Here is a 6,635-nt window from a genome sequence, read left to right on the forward strand (position 1 = left end):
ACACAGTAAAGGGAGATACCCTTAGGGGAGGAACACAAAGGTGTAACTTTCTCTGAACATTTAAAATACTATTTATTGAAACCAACTCCAGGAAATGGAAATGTGGGGTGGTAGTGGTGGTGGTGGTGGTGGTGTTTTTTTTTTCTTTTAGGAGGTAAAGGGGGGGGTTGCAGAAATGGAGGAAGGGTAAACAAATGCAGTCATGCTATTCAGTGTACACTATGTGGGAAGTGACCTGTGTAACTTCTGGACAGGGATGGGGGGCGGGGGGACCGGGAGAATGCAAAGGAGGGTTGACATTGCCCAAAGCAAAGACACATACTCATCCCCTGGCTGACAAAACAAGTCAGCTTAATAACAATGAAATTATTTTTAAAACAAAGTATTAAACATATGAGCAGGAAATAATAGGAAAGATCAGAGGTGGAAAAGTAACATTGTATATACAAAATATAGTCTAGGATTCCATTCCAGATAGAAAATACATTTGCATTAAGCAGATTAACAGAGATGGCGAGAAAGCCATGCTAGACTTTTAGAAACCAGAATGCACAGAGATCAAGATAGGAGGTAGGAGGGATTACAAGGTGTCCCTGCTGCCCTTGGAGCACCTGCCACACCCCATGTGGGGCCCCAGGACCGGCTCTAGAGCAGCAAGGTCTAGTCAAGGTTGAAGCCTGTGGAGCACCAACCACACCGAGTACCAGGGCCTCCTTCTGTCTCAGGACCAGAACCGACCAACGCGCCTGCCCGGACGAGAAAGGAGTCACTCCACCAGGCAAGGTAAAAGAAAAGGCGGGAACAAGTCTCACTGCATGGGACAAACAATGGAGGTCAATGCCAAGTCTGTTCTCCATTGTCCACTGCACAGCCACTGCATGGGCCTGAGAGGCTGCTTCCAGCCAAAGGCAAAGGGAAAAGAAGACTCAGCCTTGCGGTAAATGATAATAAAAGCATTGCAAGCAGCAGGGGACAGGCGGCTCACCTCTGTAATCCTAGCTACTCGGGAGGCTGAGACCCGAGGGCTGCTATTAGAACCCCTAGATAGGAAAGTGTGTGAGGCTTATCTCCAATTAACTGCCAAAAAGCCAGAAGTGGAGTTGTGGTTCAAGTGGTAGAGCACCAGCCTTAAGTGAAAATGATAAGTGATAGCTAATGCCTTAGCTCAAGCCCCAGGACCCACAGGGAGGACACACGCATGACTAGACTTTGCTGAAGACAATCTGCAATGCCAGCCGGGTGCTTCTCTAGGTAGGGAATGATGAATCCTTTTTTTTTTTTTTTTTTCTCACCTAGTTCTGGTATGCATAGCCACTTCGGATTTCAGGTAGGGAAAGAGGTGGGAGGCGGGAATCATTCTTACATGTGTGATGGAATTGATAGTAGTGTTTAAAATCATTATATGGGATCCGAATCAGAGAAGGAGGGAGGGACAGGGAGAGAGAGATCAGATACAGTGTGGAAAGTTCCAAAAGTGAATAGAAGGAATGAGGCTCTACTTAAAGAGACAGTTATTTTCCAAATTAATGTGTGTTGTGTATCTCTTCAGAGTATGGAAGAACATTTTTCGGGTCAAGAAACATACACACCTGGAATTCAACAGCATTCAACTTCAGCGTAGCAAAGAAAGCAATGACTAGAAAGAAAAAAAGCATTACAATTAGGCAGTCTGTGCGCTTGGAAGCAGAGCGCATGGAAGAGAATCCCAGCAAACCGGCAGACAATAACGCGATCTACGGTTATGTGGAGGCCACAGCCATTCTCGAGGAAAGTAGACACGGGGGTGGAATAAATACATTAACTGTTGGTAGAAATGCCTTCTTCTACGACTTAGCACAATGGCGTGGGACCCCTTACCTCCTCCAGCCCTTCCGTGCCCCTCCTTCTTGTGTCCTGGTCTCTTTACTTAGAGAAGCCATTTTAAATGAACACTTCATTGGGATTATTTTTGTTCAGTACACAGAGGTTGTATGACTGCCACAAGTTCCAGAATCCTTGGCTCATTCTGGAAAGACCCCCTTACCCATCCGCAGCACCCTCTCCCCTGGGTGGCCAGCCCCAGGCCGCCATCCGTCTATGGGTCTGCCTCTGTGGGCATTCACATCAAAGGAGCCATACAAGCTATGGCCTTTGGTTCTGGCTCGTTCGTTTGGAATATTGTCCCCACGGTGCCTCGGCGCTGGACACTTGGGAAGCAGCAATGAAGCTGAAGGGGAGACAGCCAAGTTCCCAACGCAGCATGCGCCCCGCGGACCAGCCAGCCACAGGCCGGCCCGGGGCGCACGGGAGCCGGGGAGGCCTGCCAACCTCTGGGACAACAGTCCAGCCCAGGGGCTGCGCGGGGTGGGTTTTGTAGCAACTCCTGTTTTAGTTGTTCCTGCAAGAAAAAAGAAAGGAGGGACGGAGGGAGGAGGGAGGGAGGGAAGAAGAGAAAAAAGCTCCATTTTCATGTGATTTCTAATTGTCAACTAAATGAGAAAGAAAGAGGCTGGAGGATGGCTTGGTTGGTAGACTGCTAGCCAATGAGCCAAAGCGGCCACACACACCCAGTTCAAATCCTGGTAGCAGTCAGAGGAGACCCAAAGAAAACTAATACTTGGCAATAGAGCATTGCAGTGAGAACATGCATGTCACAGTGAACTATGACAAATTCATAGAGGTTGGTGAAAGGAGAAGTTTTAAACTCAGGATTACATCACATATTTAGAGGCCGCAATGATTAATAACAAGAGTGTGTGTTGCAGGGTTAAATAGTGTGGGCAGACGTCCTTGTAGACGTGGTTTTCTGTGTAAGGTCTCAGTGACCTTTGGGCAACTTGTAGTTGTGTGTGTTGGGGGGGAGGGAGGCGGTAGGAACCCTGCCTAACCCCCGGCTCCATTCATTTTAGGGTTTACACCGCAACTCTCGATTCTGGCCAGGATAAGAGGCGCCGCAGCATAGCAGGAGGAAGGGCAGAGGCTATGGCGTCCAAGAGGGTAGGTTTCCAATTCAGAAGATGAAAAGCCCACTGTCGTGGGAAGCCAAAGCCTTGGCTAAAAGGCCAACCAGGAGAAAAGAATAGTAGGCTGCAGGAAGAGCCGGATAAAGGTCCCAGGGCAAATGCCTGCCGGGCGTGGAGCAGCTGGGAGACCAGTGGGCGTGAACTCTGACCACACGGGCCAGCGGGGACAGACGCGGGCCCAGGAGAGAGGCTCTGAGCACACAGGACACAGTCCCTAGGCTTAGAGTCCAGTGTGAGGTAATAGCTTCTGTGTCTCTAACACACTTGCAGAGGATGCGCTAGCCAACCCTAAAGACAAATCCAGATTAGCAAACATACGTGTATCTCCATGCTGAAGTATTTTAAAGGAGATACAGACGGGCTAATTCACTCATGGTTTGCCTCCTATTTGCCTCCTTACTGGAGCAAGATGCCCAAATGATTCGTATGCATTTTGAAATTGAGAAGTAATTCACACTTCAGGGACAGACACAAGCACTTCAGGTGTCTCTAACTCAGAAAAAACAGTGCTATCTCCGGATGTGTTGGAAGTGACTTTTCATGGCCAAAGGAGTCACTTCAAAAGGGGGAGAACAAGTTGTTGGAGGGCATTAGCAGCGTCTGTGAATCACTTCCATTGTCAGAGGAGATGATTCCAGGGGCTCAGAGGGCTGACTCAGAGCCAAAGCAGAGCCATATGCAGACTCGCAATAAAAATTCTGCCACCAGGGCTGGGAAGGCGGCTCGGTGGTAGAGCGCTCGCCTCGCATGCGGGAAGACCCGGGCTCGATTCCCCAGCACCACATACACAGAAAAAGCCAGAAGTGGTGCTGTGGCTCAAGCGGTAGAGCGCTTGCCTTGAGCTGAAGAGCTGAGGGACAGTGCCCAGGCCCAGAGTTCAGGCCCATGACCAAACCCAAAAACTTTGTCTCCTAACTCTAGGCTTCTGAATGTGCTAAGTGCTGTCGGAGTACCGTCCAATCAGATGTCCCCTGGACAGAATCATCTAGAGCACCATCAGACCAAAAATGTTCTAGTCAACTTGTGACTTGAGTAAGTCTGGAATCTATCACCACAGACATAATAACCTGTTACATGGGTTTAGAGACGAGTAACATCAGGACTGGATGAATGAGTAGATGATATTGGGAAGGAAAGCACCACGTGTCTCTCCCAGCTTGCCCCTACTCGTTCCAAAGGAAAACAGCTTCTCCCATGAATATTTGTAGGACTAATTTGTAAAATAAAAAGAAGTAGAGTCCTGACCACGAGGCCTGGATTGAGGGAGGAGTCTCAGCCATAGCTGGACATTGGATTCAAAAGCAAGGAAATGAATGAGAATGTCAGCGAGACTCAGAGATGAGGTACGGCCTGGAGGGCAGGCCAGGGACACAGTCAGGTTGCTGAAAAAGATTCCACGCACAGTTTCACAGGACTCGTTTCTATTCTTCTTGGAAAAGGAAGAAAAAAAGAACTTAGGAATTCTGCACGGGGAGTGTGAGATGCCAGAGAATCCCGTCCTTCCGCGTCAGCTCACCCCGCCGCCACTCCCTTGTCCATGGCAGTAGCCGCTGCTTCACCACCACATTCGTTGCCTGTATCCGGAAGGCAGAAGCTCCTTCCTCACGCGCTGCCCTTCCCCCCCAAGCCTAGTCACAGCTTTGCTGTATTTCACTGGCTATGACTGGTGATGACCCAGTTTGCAAAGAAGGCTTAGAAAGGCACAGTTTGTTCTCTTAGACTCCATAGTGGAGGGGAACAAAGGAAGGGAAGTGAGCACGGATATATAGGTGCCAGTGATCCTACAGCAGCTGTTGCATGTCTTTCTCTCTTTTTTTCCTATTTGGTCCTAAGGCTTTTCTCTGGGACTCGTTATAAACTTTAGCTCTGTCCAGAAGGGACTTCGGGGACTTTGGCCCTAGATGTTCAATGTGCCTTTCCCTGGACAGAGTCACAGTCTGCTTGTTTAATTGGTTGACGGCATGGGCTAGGACCGGCTAGCCTTCTAGATACTCGGAACCCACCCGCCAGGGTTGTAGTATCATACCAAAAGGGCAGAAATGGCAGAAACGGAGGTACTGATACTTTAGCCACGTTCGTTCATCTATGATGACGACAAATGTTTTGATAATCATCATGACAAGTGTCAGAAATATTTTTAACTGGAAGAAATCACAGCATATTAATTATCGTGGTGACTATCACAGCTGATCTCAAATCACAGCATGTTAATTATCATAGTGACTATCACAGCTGATCTCAAATCACAGCATGTTAATTATCATAGTGACTATGACAGCTGAACTCAAATCACAGCATGAGATGGGTGAGCTGGCTGAAAGTATTGTAGTCTTACAATAAGTGAAGTTTAAAGGCCCAGCCTCCAGGGCTGCCACCCGAAGCTTCTCCTCTCCCGGTCTCGGGCTGACCACTGCTCTGGAGGCCGGAGAAGAAGCCAGCCCCATTCTTGGCTTCTCAACTTCCCCATGTCAGATCATGATAAGATCGCCTGGACTGCACTTTTCAATACAGAACTCAGTCACATGCGACTAAGGGACATTAAAATGTGGTTCAACAATGCTAAAATCCTATGAACAATATATCTTAATAATAATTGCTTGTGTGGAGTGAACAGTTAAGCCGGTCTGTTGGATCTTTTGAGTCAAAATACAATATCAAAATTAAATTCACTATATTCACTTTTTTAATGGGGTTACAAGACCATATTAAATTCAATATATGGAGCTTGAATTCTATAGAACAGCACCAACGTAGGCCAAGGAGGCCACACTTCTTCGAGTTTATAGGATGGGGTTAATTAGCCATTGTTCTATATTCTAATAAGTACCTAATGCATTTTAGAATAAGAATGAAAGAAGAACGAAAATTGTACCTATGTTTTCTTTTAATATGAAGAACTTATCTGTCCACCATAAGTCATTTTTTGGCTCTACTGTCAGCCAGAAAGAATCGAAAAGTATGGCCCAAGACCTTAGACTCGGTTGTCAGCCTTGGGTTGCAGACGCACTAGACAATCATACTAATGCCTGTGACAGATTGCAGATGAATGTGACATATCTCAGATGACAGAGACATATCTTCAGATGACAGTGACAGATTTCAGGTGACAGTGATAGATTTCAGGTGGCAGTGACATATTTCAGATAACAGTGACATATTTCCAGATGACAGTGACAGATTTCAGGTAACAGTGACAGATTTCAGGTGACATGACAGATTTCAGATGACAGCAACAGACTTCAGGTGACAGTGACATATTTCAGGTAACAGTGACATATCTTCAGATGACAGCGGCAGACTTCAGGTGACAGTGACAGATCTTCACATGACTGACAGATTTCAGATGACAGTAACATCTTCAGATGACATGACATTTCAGGTGACATGACAGAATTCAGGTGGCAGTGACATATTTCAGATGACAGTGACATATTTTCAGATGACAGTGACAGATTTCAGGTGACAGTGACAGATTTCAGATGACATGACAGATTTCAAAGGAACATGACAGATTTCAGATGACAGTGACAGACCAGGTGACAGTGACATATCTTCAGATGACAGTGACATCTTCAGATGACAGTGACAGATTTCAGATGGCATGGCAGATTTCAGATGACAGTGACAGATCTT

Source organism: Dipodomys merriami, unplaced genomic scaffold (assembly GCF_024711535.1).
Source record: "Dipodomys merriami isolate MVZ:Mamm:240054 unplaced genomic scaffold, mDipMer1.0.p SCAF_72, whole genome shotgun sequence".
NCBI classification, from domain to species: Eukaryota; Metazoa; Chordata; class Mammalia; order Rodentia; family Heteromyidae; genus Dipodomys; species Dipodomys merriami.